The 18,789-nt window shown below is 30.8% G+C and overlaps 1 protein-coding gene across 2 annotated transcripts in view; it reads left to right on the top strand.

The window, feature by feature from the left end:
- Positions 1-12,583: 12,583 nt before the first annotated feature.
- The window catches only part of LOC127716634 (uncharacterized), a 75,586-nt gene continuing 69,380 nt past the window's right edge, over positions 12,584-18,789 (top strand). Inside the window, exon 1 of one of the 2 annotated variants that reach the window (XM_052222879.1) lies at positions 12,584-12,686. The gene's annotated coding sequence lies outside the window, so the exon portion shown is untranslated. Of the gene's footprint in view, positions 12,687-12,759; positions 12,853-18,789 lie in introns of those variants that run through there. The other variant, XM_052222878.1, reaches the window with a different exon arrangement.

The raw sequence follows: 18,789 nt of genomic DNA, 5'->3' as shown, positions 1-18,789 counted from the left end.
TTTCTAATGGTTTCCACTGACATAATAAATCGTTACATGAAGGATAAAATAGAAAGATTTCCATTTCGACATTTTGAATTTGTTGTTGTCTAGATATTTAGATATAAAACTAAGAGTATTTTTAAATTTCATGTTCAAATTTTCTTTAACAGTTCCTCCCCGATGCAAATCTTGGCTGAATTTCTGCCACGGATCCAAGCGGGTAAAGACGAATATTTTCCATTGTAGCCATTCCTCTTCTGTGCATCTACAAAATATCAAATGTGTTAACTCAGTTGAATATTTTGTAATATTGAACACAATAACATTATTTAAAATGAAAATTAGAGAAAAGTATATTTCACTTAAGGATTTGCTCTTAATTTTACCGTTTAAGATATCATTTCCTTGAAATTTTGTTCTATTTTGATTTTGTATAGCAAAAATCGTTTGTTGCATTTTACAGAAAAATTACTCAGAATGTTTCTACAATACTATTGTGGTTTAATAGAATAAATAGTTCAAGAAACTGAAATGGTCAAAATATGGCGTATTCGGTATATTATTTGATTGTTCGTTGTAATAATTTGAATATATTGTACTAATGAATAGAATTTGAGGGGGTATAGATAACATTTGTTTAAGGCTTGTGCTAAATATTGGGCGGGATTTTTATTCAATTTTCAACAGAAACGCGTAACGTAATCGAATTCATTCACATATATTATATGTCCAGTGGCAAATATAACAGCTATATCGGCAGTGCAAATGACGGCGTTAATATTGAAATGATAAAATGAAATTAAAAAGAAGTTTTCCACTTAAGTTAAAGAAATACAAAACGGAATCCAGAAATGTTTTTTTTAATCATGCGTGTTTATTTTCCTAAAACAATTTTGCTTCCTTTCTAATAATAAAAGAAAAAAACTTTCAGTTTGCTTGTATTGCTATTTTAGAATGTTAAGACTCATCTAAAAATTTCATAAAATTTTTGTTCGCTGTAATGAACAAAAGGAAAGACAAAATGTTGGTTATGCATAAAAAACTGTTTTCTTGTTTAATTTTATTTCATCTGAGAGAATGGTTTGAAATATAGAATCACATTTTGTTTCCGATATGACTTATAATCGAGCACACCCTTATTAGTTAAATAACCTAGACTAGAGTGTTACATACCTGGAAATTTATTCTAGTTGTACCATTTCACTTTTCTCAGACGATTCTACATCCAATATTTATAAAACGAAAAAAAACACAAATAACATATATGCATAAATACAAGTTTTCTTCTTCTCCCGAAATATCATTTAAAGAAACAAATAAACATCCTTTCAATCCAACTACAACAATTTTATTTTTTTTTTTTTTTTTTTTTTTTTTTGGAGCACTCAGACAGTCGTTAATATTTACTTTATTTAATATATAATAAAAGAATCTTATTGAAAGTGTTACTATTATTTCTTATATTATAACAGTAAAAATGTTTACACATATAATAATTTATCTTATTTTCTTACTTTAGGATAAATAACAAAGTAGTCAAAATATATAACGTTACGAGTATGTAAGTTAGTATTAAAAGTATAGAAAGTAGCATAGTTGTGTTTTCCAGATGCGTAAAATAAAATATAAAAAGTATATAACAAAAAGAGATATCAAAATAAGTTGAATTTGTCTAGCTATATTCATATATCAAACATTTATTTTCATTTTTGAGCATTTCCACCATGAAACCCAAATTTATGCAGGTACAGGTGATATGCTCTTGTATTTAATATTTTTTGTCTGATTAATAAAAATATTTTATTAATCACACCTTACATACACCAACTATTTTGGGGGTAGAGCGATTTATACATTTTATGTTAACATTTTCATCATCGTGCTCTATAATTGATTGTTTTTATTTTCTCAAAAGAAGTTAAATCGTAAAATCATTTTACCACTTTAATTAGTATATAACATTATGTTAAATTCATGTGTCATTCAGTTTTCTGTAGCAGTTGTCATCTTTGTGGTACTTTACCATTAACTTTTCATGAAGGTTTTCATTTGTCGATTTCCTGTAACTCCAAATACTGTGCGTATAACCAAATATATATGGAATTATCTCAATTTTTTGCATCCAAAATTATGCAGTTGTCCATACATATTTCAAAGCTGTTCATGTCATTTTCATTTATAATTATGTTACATATTAAATCCCGAAAGCCTTTCAGTACCTCACATTTGATAAAAAGGTGTTCGATAGTTTCTAGATGTATTTTACAATACGGACATTTGTATGATTGCTGTCGTAATTTTCGTTTTCCCGGTAATTCTCCCGTTAGTAGTATTTTATGTACAAGTCGGTATAAAAATCCATTATATATGAATTATTGATAGTGTGTAGATTACTCCAGATTTGATCTAAATCTGTATGTGGATGTTGTTTTTCAATATTCATTTCAGTTTTCGCAACTTGTTTAATTTGATTATACATTGTATATGTCTTTTAAATTTGCCTTTTCTATCTTACTTTTACTTTTTTATTTGATGTAAGCTTTTCTCTAAAGTTTAGATACTCCTGATATATTGACTGTATGAGTATAACAATTTCTTGCCATATCTGGCAGAATATTTCTTGTCGTTAGGCCTAGAAAGTATATAAATAAACTTGTCCATATAGATAGATTTCCCGTGGTTATCTGTGATATTCTGTTCAATAATAATGCTTCTATTTTATGTTGAATATCCGGAACCTGTTGTCCTCCGTTTTTATATGATCTTATTGCTGTTTTTTTTTTTCTTTTTAATAGTTTTAAATTATCCAAGAAAAATCCAAAAATATGCTTATTTATCTTCTTTTTAACATCTTCAGTAGGTGGAATTATCTTATTGCTGTAAATAAAACCTTACTAATGATATACGTGTTCATTATCAAGACCTTTCTTTTAAAACTGAGTTTACAGCCTTTCCATTTGTTTATTGGTTAATAGTGGCATTTAATTTCTTTCCCCAGTTTAGATCCACTTTATTTTTTCCAAAACAAATCCCCAATAGTTTGACACGTTCTTTAGACAAAAGCTCTATGTTTTAAAAGTCTGTTGTGTTTGTGTTCCCTATTTTGAGTATTTCGGTTTAACTTATCCAAATTCATTATACTCTGTAACTAATAAATCGTAGTCTTTTGAATTTGTCGATATCAATGAACAATCGTCGGCATGTTGGAAAAGCTTTATTTTTTCACTATGATTCGAAATTGTAATCCCTTGTATTTGCTCATTGTTTCTAATCTTATTTGCTGGTGCTTCAATAACAATTGCATAGATGCTCATACTAAGCTTACATCACTGTCTTATAGATCTCGTTACATTTATCTCATCACTAAGAGCTCCATTTATTAACACTTTACTTTTTATGTTTTTGTAGATTATTTCAATTCATCTTATGAATGTTGGAGGGAAGTTCATGGCTTTTAATATTTCTATTATCAATTGATGTTCAATTCTGTCGAAGGCTTTTTCTTGGTCGATAGCTAATAAAATTCCATCTTTACAATGCATTTCCATGTATTGTATTATACTTTCTATTGAATATAGATTATCAAAAATTACTTTTCTTGGTCCAGCTCCATTTTGTTTTTCATCTATAATCTTATTTATCACCTTCATTATATTTTTGCTTAAACATTTAGTTAATATTTTATAATCTTGACACAGAAGACTTGTCAGCCTCCATTGTTTTAAATCCCTCTTATCTCCTTTATTTTTATACAGCAGTGTTATCACCTCTATTTTCATTCTACATGTTAATTCGCCAATCAGATAAATGTTGTTCAATACCTCTACCAAATCATCTCCAAAATTTTCCCAGAATCTGAGGTAAAAATTCTTTCCCAAACCATTTATACCCGGTTTTTATCATCTTTTGTAAGTTTTTCAAGCTTTAATGTATTTATATATTTAATTATTACTTACTTTTCTATGTCTTGACTCTAATATAAGCTTTTGTAAAATTTTGTAACATTTTGTATAACTTTCTCTTTTGTTTGTTTGTTGAATTTTCCTTCTTTGTCAAAAACAAAATCTATTTCCGTTTTGTCTCCTCTATTTTCCTCTACTTTACTAAAAAAGTCAATATTATTTTCGTCTTCATCAAAATATTCTTGCCTTGATCTTACTATTATCCCCATGTTTCGTTTTCTTTATGTATATCTGTACTATTTTGTGATCACTATATTCGTATATGTTTTATGTCTCTGACCGTATTCTTCATATATTCTGGCAGGCAGATTAATATCTATTCTTGTTTTACTACTATTATTTCCAGTAAATGTATAGCTAACCTTATTAGGGTATTTACATCTATATATATCTGTCTCATTCAACTCTTCACAAACTTTTATATATAGCTGCATCACAGTTTTGTCTATTATATCACTTTTGTTTTTAGTATCTATAGTGTTTTCAATGTGATTTAAGTCTCCAAGTAATATATAAACATTTTCATTAAATCATCTCTAATATATTCAAGTAAATCTTGATAAAAGTGTTTCTGTTCCCTTGTTGATCTTGTTGGGCTATATATATTAAACAAGTTATACACTTTATTATCTAATTCAAAACTGCTATGTACCAGTCTACCTTTCAAATTTTGGCTAATGAAATGATGTGACTTGACACTTTCAAAACTTTTGTTCATTAGGGTCATCACGCCTTTAGTATGTAGTTAACCTTGTGAATAATGTATCTTAAAATCAGTATTGTTTTCAATGTTTTTAACATTATTAAGATTCATAATACCACATTCCTGTAAACAGATTGTGTCATTGTGGCCATAGTTTTTAATAATGTTATCTAGTTTACCCTCAAAATTTCTTCTTATATTATGATTTACAATTTTAAAACTATTTACCATTATTAATGTGCTCAAAAAAGTAAAATCACAAAAATACTGAACTCCGAGGAAAACTCAAAAAGGAAAGTCCCTAATCAAATGGCAAAATCAAAAGCTAAAACACATCAAACGAAAAGATTATAACTGTCATATTCCTGAATTGGTACAGGCATTTTCTTATGTAGAAAATGGTGGATTGAACCTGGTTTTATAGCTAGCTAAACCTCTCACTTGTATGACAGTCGCATCAAATTCCATTATATTTACAACGATGCGTGAACAAAACAAACAGACACAATAGGTAAAAATGTCAAAAATAGGGGTACAGCAGTCAACATTGTGGTATCATCTTAATCACTATAAAAACAAACAAATGTAACAAAGAAGCACAAAAAGGCATACATCAAATTTAACATTTTGTTTTTTATACGATTTTATTTATCTATGTAAAATCCACCAATAAAAGATGGAAGGTTTTAAGTACTGGCGTAGAATCGCGCGTTTGACGTCACACAGGTAGATATAAAAGGTAGATATAAAATAATTTTGTCGTTCAAAGTATGACGGGATACATAAGTACTGAGTCACGTCAAATGGATATCACAGAAACAGACTTAACAGTAAAAGTAATATTAATAAAGACAAATAAAAGAATACTATAACACGTTATTAAGATGATAAACAACGTCATTGCGCAGAAACTATACTTCAAGACCATTGTGTATTATTTGTGAAGTTGATACGGAATATTTATCCACAAGGTCTTGGTACCTTCCGATGAACTTTTTTAGAAAAAGGACGAGACGTTCTTTGACATACCCCTGGTTCATCTACTTACTGCTCAGACACTGGTGACGTTTTACAAAGTCTGAGTAGGAGCTGCAAGCTCTTGAATACCGAATAAGTTGGGAAATGTATATCCCATATGCAGGTGAAGTTGGTATATTGCTACTAAAAAGAATGTTAGTATTGTGCATATCATTTTGATTCTTTATGGAAAGAGTCCTGTTTTTGTTTCTTTTCTATGTGTTCCTTTTTTTACCCTCTCCTGTTGATATTCTTTCTCTTTTCTTTTCCACACCAGTTTTGATATCTTTGGTTTGTTCTTTATGTGAAACTGAATTAGTACTTTGTTTTCTATCCTTATTTGTTACAGAAAGTTTACCATTCTTATTTTCTACATTGCCTTTACTTATTTTACCTGTATGTGTTTTCTTCTCTATATCTTTCTTCTCTTTACTTTTTCCAATTGACTCACTACCGTTTGCGTTTATTTCCTCTGGATTCTTTTCTTTTACACTCTTTTCACGAGAGTTGTCGAGTTTCGAGAAAACCTCGCTACACAATGCTTCAGCCGTTTTATTTTTATTTTCTGTTTCTATTTCATTAGTATTGGACTCATCATTTTGAATTTCAATATCTTGGCCTATATTTAAATCGTTTTCAATTAAGAGAGGGTCTTCTATACTTATACTTTTCTCGTGTTCTTGTATTATATGTTTATTTATATTCTCAATTAATAGTTTGTCTATGTTTTGTTGGTCGCCTCTGAAATCATTATTCCAGTTTTCTTTTTCTTATCCCAGGCAGATAACCTAGTCGTATTTGGCACAACTTTTTGGAATTTTGGGTCATCAATGCTCTCCATCTTTAGGCCTGGCACCTTTGATAACTATTAGCTTGTCGTAATAATGTTCTATTGTATTGTTTATTTGTGTGTTTCTCTGTCCTGTATGTTCTTCCATTTATTTGTATTGTAGTCCTGTCGTGTAATGCTGTCATTTTAGTGTTATATTTAACATTGTCATTAAAGCGGGAGGTTTGGCTAGCCACAAAACCAGGTTCAACCCACCATTTTTTCTTAAAATGTCCTGTACCAAGTCAGGAAAATGGCTATTGTTATCTTATAGTTCGTTTCTGTGTGTGTTGCATTTTAGTGTTTCTGTTGTGTCTTTGTTCTCCTCTAATATTTCATGTGTTTCCCTCAGTTTTAGTTTGTAACCCGGATTTGTTTTTTCTCAATCGATATATGAATTTCGAACAGAGGTATACTACTATTGCCTTTATTTCCCTTTCGTGTTCTTTTGTGTTGTTTTCATTTGGTGATGGGAAACCATCTCCCCAGAACCTCTTATTTGTATCAAACTAAAGCGTTCAACATTTTGGTTTTTATTTGATGAAGATTTACAGTCTAAATATGTATGGTCATATTGACCATATACAGTACAACCTATGTTTTTGCTAATGTCTTTATTTCCCCAAACGGAATTTGTGTCTTCTTGACAATCTTTTGATGTATGACCATCGTGTTCAAATGTGTAACATTTCACCTGTTTATTTTCCCATCCCCTTTTATTTTCGTTTCTGTTTTCATTTTGGCAGTCCTTATCGATATGGCCATATATTCCATATTTGAAGCATTTTGGATCTCTTGGCTGACCCTCGTATCGTATCGATACCAATTGACCTTGCAAGAAGATTTTTACGGGGAATTGATTTATCTATAGTTTGCATGCGAACAATTCTCACTCCAGATTGAATTGTAGGGAAGGCTTTAAAGATTGGAGAAAAAAGTTTTATTATCTTGCCATATTGTTGAAATTTTCTATAAACTAAAAACAAGAAAGACGTGCGTATCCAAATACTTAGAACATAAATCTGGATGAACTTTATTCAAGATCTTTTTATAGTAATTATTCTACTGTTCATTAATACTTCGTTTAGTGAGTAGATGGTCAGCTTGATCTTAGATTTTGCCTGCGGATTATTAGGTACAACACGGGTGAAATGAAAAGAAAACCATTACAAAATGAAATAAAATTCTCTAAAACATTGTGAACTCATGATTCGTTCTTAATATTTAAGGTGTATTCTAAGTTAGCGAAAGTCCAAATAACTGTCCATTCCTGTGAAATAATGGGCGTCGGCCCTACGGGCCTCCACTCCATTATTTCCCAGGAATGGACAGTTATTACGACTTTCTCTATAACTTATTTTCCTTTGCAATGACAGAAGTATGTTAGGTATGACATACAATGTATTCTGTAACAAAGAAAAAATATTTTAAGTGCATTGTACGGATATTAGATGCTCGCTTTCCCTATTTAACGAAATAACTAAAAACTTCAGGAGTCTCCCGTGTTGGAAATCTGAATTCAAGAACAAACCAATTACTTTTTAAGGTTGTGTGTCGATTTGATTTTTTTCTTGTGAACGAATTTTTAAAATCTTTGTTTATTTACCCAATACTAGTGGATATGGTACTTTGTGGTTCAAGTATTTCGAACATAACTGTTTAGGACAGAAACAATTATTCGTTAATCTGAGCAAAGATCATGTAAATGTAATCACACAAAAAGAAAAAGAAAGATAAAAAGTTTTTCCAGCAGTGTATGTCTGTAAAAAATGCGTGTTCTCCGAGAATTGTAAAGACGTAGTAGTCCATCATGCATTGCAACTCATTCACTGGGATTGGTCAATGACCCAGGTAAAAAATTTTGAGTATTATGTAAACAAAAAATTATATTGGCGGGACCATAGTATGCCAACAGGGCCTTAAATTGGCATCTTTGCAATATGAGGCACCAAAATAGGCGGGGTTTTGCGTCCACCTAAGCACACGGAAGCTGAGAAGTTTTTTATGCTTTATTCTGCTTTTCCCCAGATATTTTAATGGTTGTTATAGCCTGGGCACCTAGTCTACTTCTGGTCATTATTGATCTGGTCCAAATTTAGGTCGCAATTGCAGAATCCTACAGACAACTCTTAATAGAGCATTAGAATTTTATTTTATTTTAGTAGGAATGCGTGTTATATGGAACATTTTGATGGCATGTCTTTAAATTATTTTGTAAATCTCTTGAGGTAATTCCTCAGGCTATGGGATGTCATTTCGAAATTAAACAACTATGAAGACTATAATGTCGTTCATCAAACACTGGAAATACCGTGGAAATAAATAGAATCCATAAAGCATTTGTTTCATTGCACATCTGTCGTTTTCTACCCCTGCAGTGTATTTGCAAAGCCTTTTGGTATTTTTTATTCTCAATCCTCTTCAACTTCGTACTTTTTTTTGCCTTTTACTTTTCTTGATACGGGCCTCATTGGTGAGTCTTTTGTAGACGATAAGTGCATCTGACGTACAAAATTATGAGCCTGGTATACGTATCTTTGACGATTTTTTTTCAAATGTGTAAAGGTGCGATCAACAAGTGGGAATAAAGTGTTTATCCTGAAATGGTGATTCACGGTTTCAGCTGCTGCGTTTGTCCTTGTATAGTTGACGTTCAAATGTAAGCGGTTTGTTTGATCATTTTTTTTCATTCTTATTAGCGATAGTACATGGTCTATAAAACAAACCACTAAAATCAACCTGTATTAAAATTCAACATGAGCGTCCACAAATTCACTTGTGTAATTTCTTTATATAAGGTTCTTTTCTTTCTTACTTTTATCTTTTTTTATTATTTTTTGGTTTGCCAGCAATAGGAGGCAACTCCTGCATGCCTCTACATATTTACAGCCATGCTAAATTATACATACAAAAGTCATATAATCACAATATAACCTGGTATCAATTATCAAAAAAATGCCAAATAGTTTGTCGAAAAGTATTTATTGATTGATTGGTGTTTAATGCCACGTTCAGCACTATTGTGCTATTTCGTGGCGGTCAGTTTTTATTGGTGGAGGAAGCCAGAGTGCCCGGAGAGAACCACCGACCTTCGGTTGGAAAACTGACAATCTTAGTCAATTAAGATTGGAGTCGATCGCATCTGCGACAGGCTAGTGATACAGTATTTCGGCTGCTTAGACCACTCGGCCACCGAAGCTTCCTCGTAGGTATTTGACAGGTCGGGACCACTACAATTCTGTTGTCAGAATTCATTTCGATAGTAATTTCCCAAATACAAAATATAAATATGTTCGTTAGAAACTGACCAATCGACACAATGAACCACAATGCATTGTGCGATGTGGTCTACTACAATTTCACTAAAACCTGAGAACACGTGGAAATTGTTTGAAAAGTGTCTTTTTGTATTTGTATCTCGGAATCTTTTGTTTATCATTTATGCTCATCTTATGATAAATGTGTAATGTATATAACATAGTCTTCAATTTCCATGCTCAGATTAAAAAAAAATATTGTTCACCGGCTTCACCATTCCAGTTTATTTTTTGCCTTGTCAAAGTAGTAAAGAACAGCTTTTGTCTATTGTTATGCACTGTACCTGTGCATTCATTTCACGTTAAATTAATATCGAACTGTCCATTGTCCAGTAAAGCTCCTTTTAGCTCTTTAAACTAGTTAAAACAGTTTAAAATAATGGGTTAAATGATACTGAATGCTCTTGGAATTTTCGTATCACATATTCTTAATTCTTTCCATAAACAATGCTATTTCATAAAGAACAGAGATTATGGTACAGAAATCTTACTCGGTATTAAACATTACAGGCGGCAAAGCACCATGGCTTTAAAGACAGGCACATCATTTATATGCACATTCTATATGTTATATATACTGGGACACCTGTCTATTGTTGAAGAATTTATGTTGACCCTTAGTTGTCTTTTGGTTATTTTTGTCGTTTGGTTGCTGCCTCACTGATATTCACGCTACACCTAATTTAATTCCTACCCGTATATTTAAAAAACCTGTTAAATGACATTATATATTATTATACTCGACCACGTGTATGCGTCACACGGATATTTCAAGTGACCCTCGTTTTCCCAATTTTATGAGAAATGTGAAACGTTAAGGCGCCTCCTATTTTCTAAATCTGAATTCAGTTACAACTAATTATCTTTTGAGTTTGTGTGTCGTTAGGTTGCTGTCCCGTGAAAGAATGTCTACAATCTTTGTTTGTCGATCCATGATATTAGTGGCTAATGTTCGAGTATTTCAAACACTTTTTTTTTCAGGACAGAAATATTTATTCGTTAATTTGAGCATAGAACTAATATTTGGTATCATGGTCTGTAAATGTAATCACATAAATAGAAAAAGTAACATGATATTTTTTCCGGCAATCTGTGAAATCACGTGTTCCTTGTAAATTGTAAGCACGTAGGAGTCCATCATGCATTGCAACTCATTAATTGGAATGGTCAATGTCATGACCCAGGTAAAACAAATTGAGTATTATGTAAACAAACAATTATATTGACGGGAACATTAGTATGCTAAATTATGCATACCCGTATAAGGTAGTGTACCCGAACTGTTTGATAAACTTCTATTAGGGTAAATCATTTTAACTACAGGCTGTGTAAATAAGATCCTACTACAATCTTCAAATGAACAAGAATGAAAGAAGAATATAATAGTAATAAAAGAAATAAATGCCTAACGAAGGAGACAATCCTTATCCTATAAACAAAGGGTTATTTGTATGCATTGCGCAAACATGCGAAACACGCTTAAGGATGTCTGCTCCTCTCGTTTTTTTAACTTTTGTCAGATATTCGGAATCCATATAATGCCATTAAAAATTTTGCCCGCAAAACCCCTACTTTTCTTTCCATAATTTGTATATATATAGGTTTAAATGCCATCTTTGAAAATCTTATAAAATCCTTGTAATTTTTTCATAGGTTTTGAAAGAAAAAGATGCCAATGTTCAATGTATGAAACATCTAGAGAGAATCATTTCCCGCCAAATTTTCAATGGCTTATATCTTGAAAACAAGCATACGGACGCTAAACTTTTTTCTGCATTTTTAGTTCCTTTATTTATATACTGTCAATTATAACAGTCTTTTAAAAAGCTTGTTATTTTGAAACAGAGTAGCGAACATCCTTAAATATCTACATGGAAAGCCAAAATGTTTATAGAAACCACGAATATTGGCTTGCATGCAGAAGTTATTGCTTGATGCCCAATGTAACACCCGTTGAAAAATGTATGCATTGAAATCGTGAAAAAATAAAAACCCGCGAAGTTGTTCACGTTTACAGTCAACTAATGTTGATAATGTGTAGTGAATGAATAAGATGGCATAACCTAGACACTAAGTGCAGAAATGGTAGATATGATGACTTTATAATGTCATAAACATGTTGATATTGATATCTTCCTCCTCGAATTGCCAAGCAGCTTGTGTCCTTTTTGAGAAACTAAATATTAACTTTGTGTCCTATGAGAAATATTTTATACAGTGAACTTTTACCTGAAACTGAACATAAATCCATGTGTCAAATTACAATTTGAAAAAAAAGCAAGGTTTTCATTAACACTCCAAATGTATATTGCTCCTGACCAGTGATTAATCACATTTCGGCCAAATAAGATGGGTTCAATACATTATATTTACCGAAAAAGCAGAGTCATAATTAAGATAGATGATACTAGTGATTGCAAGTAGAACATACGTGTATTCTATATATGGTCATGGATTGCAAGGCTAGTGTATTGTCACAGTCGTGTTCTTGTTACATTTTGTAATTTAATATGCTGTCACGAATTTTAACTGTGATATTTTACATCACAACTGCATTGTATTTCAGGATAAACAGATCCCCTTTTTAAAAAGCATAATTGATAGTTTTACATTACCACACGGGACGTAAATGGATTTGTTCGGCAAGCATATGTATGATAAATTATTAAACATGCTTCGTAAGTAGTCTACTAAAACAGGACGTAATCTCAAAACGAAATGTCAACGGAATCATTCATTTAAAACTCTTGTTTTATTTATTAACGACTCGAATGATCAGATCGATCATACCTTTACAAGTTGGAAATATATGGAATGTTAATTATACATGAAAACATAACACTGGAACTTTTAATAAAGGATAAAATGAAAAGCAGGTAACCATTAAAATTTTGCTATTATTCTTTTCAAAATGTATCATATCATATATTATTAAAACGGATGCATTAAGGCAAATTGGTGGAGGATATCACTTATGAGTTGTTGTTAACCAAACAGTATTTTAATCGTGAAGGGAAATGACAATGGTTCTGATCATAAGTTGTGAGTAGCAACATTTGTTAGTTATATAGTTTATGAATATGTTAAAATAATTAGCGGTACACTGCATCAACTATATTTGACTGATTTTCTGTCTTTTTATCCTTGAGTACATCGACAGTACATCTAGAGATTTTCTTTTTCTTAAGTGTACAGAGAGAGTACTTTTAAACGTACAGTTTAACATAGGAATAGATATAAGTGGAATAGTTTCTTTTATAGGTATAGTTTATGTCGACGGCTAGGATAGGGAGTAAAAACTAAAATAAGTTACTCTATAGCTCCATATGGCATCGATCCCTTTAAGTAAAATTGATAAAATAAGCTGTACAGATTTTGGTTTATCAATTGTAACATAACTATTTGGAATCAGGAATTATCAAATTTTCATCGTTCACTATCATAAACCGGAACCCAGAAGACGTACTTTCCGATGCAGCTATTTTAACCTGGGTTATTTTATATACTAGATTTTACCATAATGGTGATTTCGAACTGCCCTTATTGCGCGATAATTGTCATAGCGAAGCGTTTTTTTTCATATACAATTACTTTACCACTTAACCAACCGGAGATCGAAACCGAGACGACACTGACACAGTAAAAATAATCACTCTACAAACTGAGCTAAACGAGAAGTTCATGTGCTAAAGTAATGGAAGGAAGTTATTATACCATCGGTATATAAAATATTCACTTCACTTGTATCAGAAGATACATGTATACTTACTTGCCCTATCAGCGCATACTATGGTCACTCTCCGTTTTGGTATTCATGAGATACCGATTGTTTGTATTCCAATTTACATGGAATTATGCTATATTACCTGAATATGTATATGTTTACCAAATGTTCAAAAAATAAAGAGATCTGATATAATTGCAAATGTGTCGACTATCCACCAACAGAGCAAAGAATATGGATTTAAACACTACGTGTATCTTTATAGTCAAGTGATAATTCAATTTAAAAGTAATGTCTTCATTTTTCACAAGTACCAACAGATTGCTTCCGGTTTTATTAGAAAAAAAACCCATAAGATAGAAAATAATGTAAAAGTAACTGTTTTTCAAACTTGAGAACCTTGTCCTCGATCTTGTTTCTACGAATTGTTTCCTTCTTAAGTCATGAATCCTGATTGCATGATAGCCATATGAATATCCCATATCCTTTGTTTTTCTATTATATCTTACTGTTTTTTCTTTTTATGGAGAATCGGGTTTTAATGGCAGATATATGAGTGTTTTTGTATTTCTTTTTTTCACAACTTTTATAGACTCGGGAGGATTAAGAACACTATGTATAAGCACTTGTCTATTGTAGAAGACTGTATGTTGCTTTTTAGACGACTTATTATTATTATTATTATTATTATTATTTTTTTTTTTATTATTATTATTATTTTTTTTTTTATTATTATTATTATTATTATTATTATTATTATTATTATTATTATTATTATTATTATTATAATTATCAATGTTAAAAAGAAATTGAATTAAAAAAAAATAGTTTGGTACTTTAAAAGTTACCGCTGTCAGTCAAGGATTTTTCGAACGAATGTTCAGCTTTTTCTCAGTGGGGAATAAATAAAATAAATGGAAACTTAATGTCATTTCGTAAATAATAACCCTAAAATTTGGATAAAAAAACGCTTACGGTAAGTGGTATTTTATTTTACATCATATTGCTATAATTGGACGTGCTGAGAGTCGAGAAACCAATAAAGTGGGAAGGTGTGTGCCACAGGGTGAATTTTTTTTTATCAACATGGCATTTGTTGATTTGATGGCACATGTGAATGCATATTTGATGTTTGACAAAAAATGAACAACAACAAAAACATTCAAATTAACGTTTTGTTCTATAGGGCAAAAGTTTCCTCGTTGCATGCATTTAGAATCATTAGAATTCAAAAGCAGTTAACAACAAAGAACAATAAATGAAATTAATAGAAACTCAAAAGGTATGTTTGTTTTTTATAAGCAGTTGTACCGGTCTTGCTGGTTCATAGGTCGGTTATTTTGTGATCAAACCAAGGTTAAAATTTCTCATTTGATTTAATATTGTTTAACATGATTTGATCATGCTTTCCAAAAAACCTATTGATAATTAAATGAAATAAAATAATATGGATTTAAGCTCGTTTAATGAGAAGTTAATATTTGTTTGAAAAAACAAACAATTTTATTTCGTTTATGATAAAAGCTAACTGGATTGGTTTATTAGCAAAATAATATATTTTTATTTAATTTTTATTTTAATATTTGCTTTAAAAGAGCCTAAAATCAAAATTTACAGGCTGTTTTTTTTTCTTTTCTCGTAATCCATTTAGAATTGTCATATTATATTAAATTATATTTATTTATTATTAGGTTATTGCATTGATATTTTGTTATTATAAAACACCCATGCAATCACGCATCCCATATTGCCTGATAGGACCCGACACTACTTTAGTGTTTCGGCAGTTAAAGCTTGGGATGGTCATCTTAAGATGCATTATTTTAATATAATCAAATATGAAAATTATTCATGTATATATTGATATATTCATATTTTAATTCTTCGTCAATAGATCTAGATATTATGACAGATCTGCCATCATCAGGGGTCCAACTGTCAATTTTATGTCAAAGTCTTTAACTTTGATCTGCAAAGCATATTTCCTACACTTTTATGTTTGCTATACGCAACTATTAGTGCAACATTGAATATGTGTACACAATCTTCGTCAAACTGCAATAAATGCCAGTGTTTCATGATACGTTTTTTTTTATTTTACGTATATATGGGTTATATTTAGTTATTAAAACTAAAGGAATATTTTCTGTTTCTTTCGATTTATTTTGTTGTAATAATTCAGTACGGTCAATTGATTATGCATCAGTAATACTATCATCTATTTCGACGTTATAATAACCCCTTTCTAATCATTTCACTTTGAAATTAGTTAGATTGTTTATTAATTTGTTATGGTCACTTGTGTTTCTAATCTGCCGTATTGCTCCACTTTTAATAAATCCTCGGAATACATGCTGTGAGTGACAGCTATTTCTATGCAGATACAGATAAGAATTTGTTTCTTTAAAATGTATTTCAAGGTCAAGAATACCATGTGTTGTAAATCTTTGACCTTTAATTACATCAACATCTAAGAACGACATTTTATCGTTTGAGATTTCATAGCTGAACTTTAATAAAGGGTTATAATTATTTGCAAGACGAAAAAATTCTGTAATTTTATCTGATGTTCCATCATATATTATGAATCCATCGTCCCTATATCTTCCATGATAGAATATTTTGTCTTTATGTTGAAATGCAGAAATTATTTGATTCATTATTTCGAACATAAATATGTCACAGATTTCCGGTGAAGGGACTGCACCAATTGCCGTACCTATTATTTGTTTATATATTTTCCCATCAAATTCAAATACATTGTTTTCTAAAATGAGTCTCAGCAGATGTATTAATACATTGACCGGCGGAGCATTGACTTTGAAGTTTGATTTGTCAAAACTGTCATAGGCTCGTTCAATAGCGCTTAATAAAGCAGCTTGAGGAAGATTAGTAAACATCTGTGTTATGTCATACGAAACCAAGAGACTATTTGCCATAGGTTTTATTTTCACAATGATATTAATGAAAGATGTAGTATCTTTTATATATGTCGACCGATTTTGAACTACAGGTATAAGAAAATAATCAACATAATGACCGATAAGTTCAGTTACGGAACCACACTGTGATATAATTGGTCTGCCAGGTGGAATTATATTTAATTCATTTAATCCATCATGTTGTATTTGTTTGAACGTCTCCGTTTCAAGACGGTGAATTTGTGGAAGAATATAAATTTTCCCTAGACGTGCATCTCTTAATTTTTTACCATTTGTTAAAAATTTAAATGATATGTTGTCGATAATGCCTTGGTTGTATAACGATTTAACATACTCAATGACCTGGATTTTCAATTCTGCTATGTTAAATGAATCTAATTGGCAGTAATGTTGAGTATTTAGTTGTCTTGTGACTTCTGTTATGTAGTCTAGCCTGTCTAAAATAACACAATTTGAATTTTTATCTGCCTTTTTTATTACTATTGTTTTATCATTTTTCAAATTGCGTAGTGCTAATTTTTCGTCCTTCTAAGATTGTTTATTTATATTTTTTTATATTGGTTGAAAAGATGTTCAAGCTGCGTTAAATTGATATAATTTTCCAACGTATGGCACGTAGAAGCAGGTTTATATCCTGTATTGCTACGAAATGGATGAAGGTCAGTTTTTTCTTGACTGAACATATATCGACATCGTAATTTTCTAGTAAATTCATTGTAGTCTTTTAGTATAAACATTTTTGCATTTCTGCTTGATGGCGTTGGTATAAATTTCAAGCCTTTCGCCAACAGGATATATTCCTGGTTTGATAATTTGCGTTTTGATAGATTAATTACATATGTTTTTGCATGTGCAGCTCTTTGCTGCATATCATATTCATTCCGTTCTTTTTTATTGTAGAATCGGAATTTTTGCTTTTTAGCATTTCTATTAAAACGACGTGCCATTTTAGAGTTCACATTGGGTGATTCTCTTAGCTACGTGCCTATGGCAAATAGCCTCTTGGTTTCGTATGATATAACACAGATGTTTACTAATCTTCCTCAAGCTGCTTTATTAAGTGCTGTTGAACCAGACTATGACAGTTTGACAAATCAAACTTCAAAGTCAATACTCCGTCGGTCAATGTAATAATACATCTGTTGAGACTCATTTTAGAAAACAATGTATTTGAATTTGATGGGAAAATATATAAAAAAATAATAGGTACGGCAATTGGTGCAGTCCCTTCACCGGAAATCTGTGGCATACTTATGTTCGAAATAATGAATCAAATAATTTCTGCATTTCAACATAAAAACAAAATATTCTATCATGGCAGATATAGGGACGATGGATTCATAATATTTTTTGATGGAACATCAGATGAAATAACAGAATTTTTTCGTCTTGCAAATAATTATAACCCTTTATTAAAGTTCACCCATGAAATCTCAAACGATATAATGACGTTCTTAGATGTTGATGTAATTAAAGATCAAAGATTTACAACACATGGCATTCTTGACCTTGAAATACATTTTAAAGAAACAAATTCTTATCTGTATCTGCATAGAAATAGCTGTCACTCACAGCATGTATTTCGAGGATTTATTAAAGGTGGAGCAATACGGCAGATTAGAAACACAAGTGACCATAACAAATTAATAAACAATCTAACTAATTTCAAAGTGAAATTATTAGATAGGGGTTATGATAACGCCGAAATAGATGATAGTATTACTGATGCTTTATCGATTGACCGTACTGAATTATTACAACAAAATAAATCGAAAGAAACAGAAAATATTCCGTTAGTTTTAATATCTAAATATAACCCATATATACGTAAAATTAAAAAAACGTATCATGAAACATTGACATTTATTGCAGTTTGACGAAGATTGTGTACAAATATTCAATGTTGCACCAATAGTTGCGTATATCAAACATAAAAGTGTAGGAAATATGTTTTGCAGATCAAAGTTAAAGACTTTGACATAAAATTGACAGTTGGACCCCTGATGATTGCAGACCTGTCATAAAATTTAGATCTATTGACGAAGAATTAAAATATCAATATATCAATATATACATGAATAATTTTGATATTTGATTATATCAAAATAATGCATCTTAAGATGACCATTCTAAGCTTTAACTGCCGAAACACTAAAGTAGTGTTGGGTCCTATCAGGCAATATGGGATGCGTGGTTGCATGGGTGTTTTATAATAACAAAGTATTGTCCCGAGTAGATTTTACATAAACTGGATAGTGTAATATTTATAAATTCTACGAGGGATTATATTCGCCGATATTTATGCCTTTTATG

Source organism: Mytilus californianus, unplaced genomic scaffold (assembly GCF_021869535.1).
Source record: "Mytilus californianus isolate M0D057914Y unplaced genomic scaffold, xbMytCali1.0.p SCAF_9, whole genome shotgun sequence".
In the NCBI taxonomy this organism is placed as follows: domain Eukaryota; kingdom Metazoa; phylum Mollusca; class Bivalvia; order Mytilida; family Mytilidae; genus Mytilus; species Mytilus californianus.
This window is presented reverse-complemented; position numbering and strand designations above follow the sequence as displayed.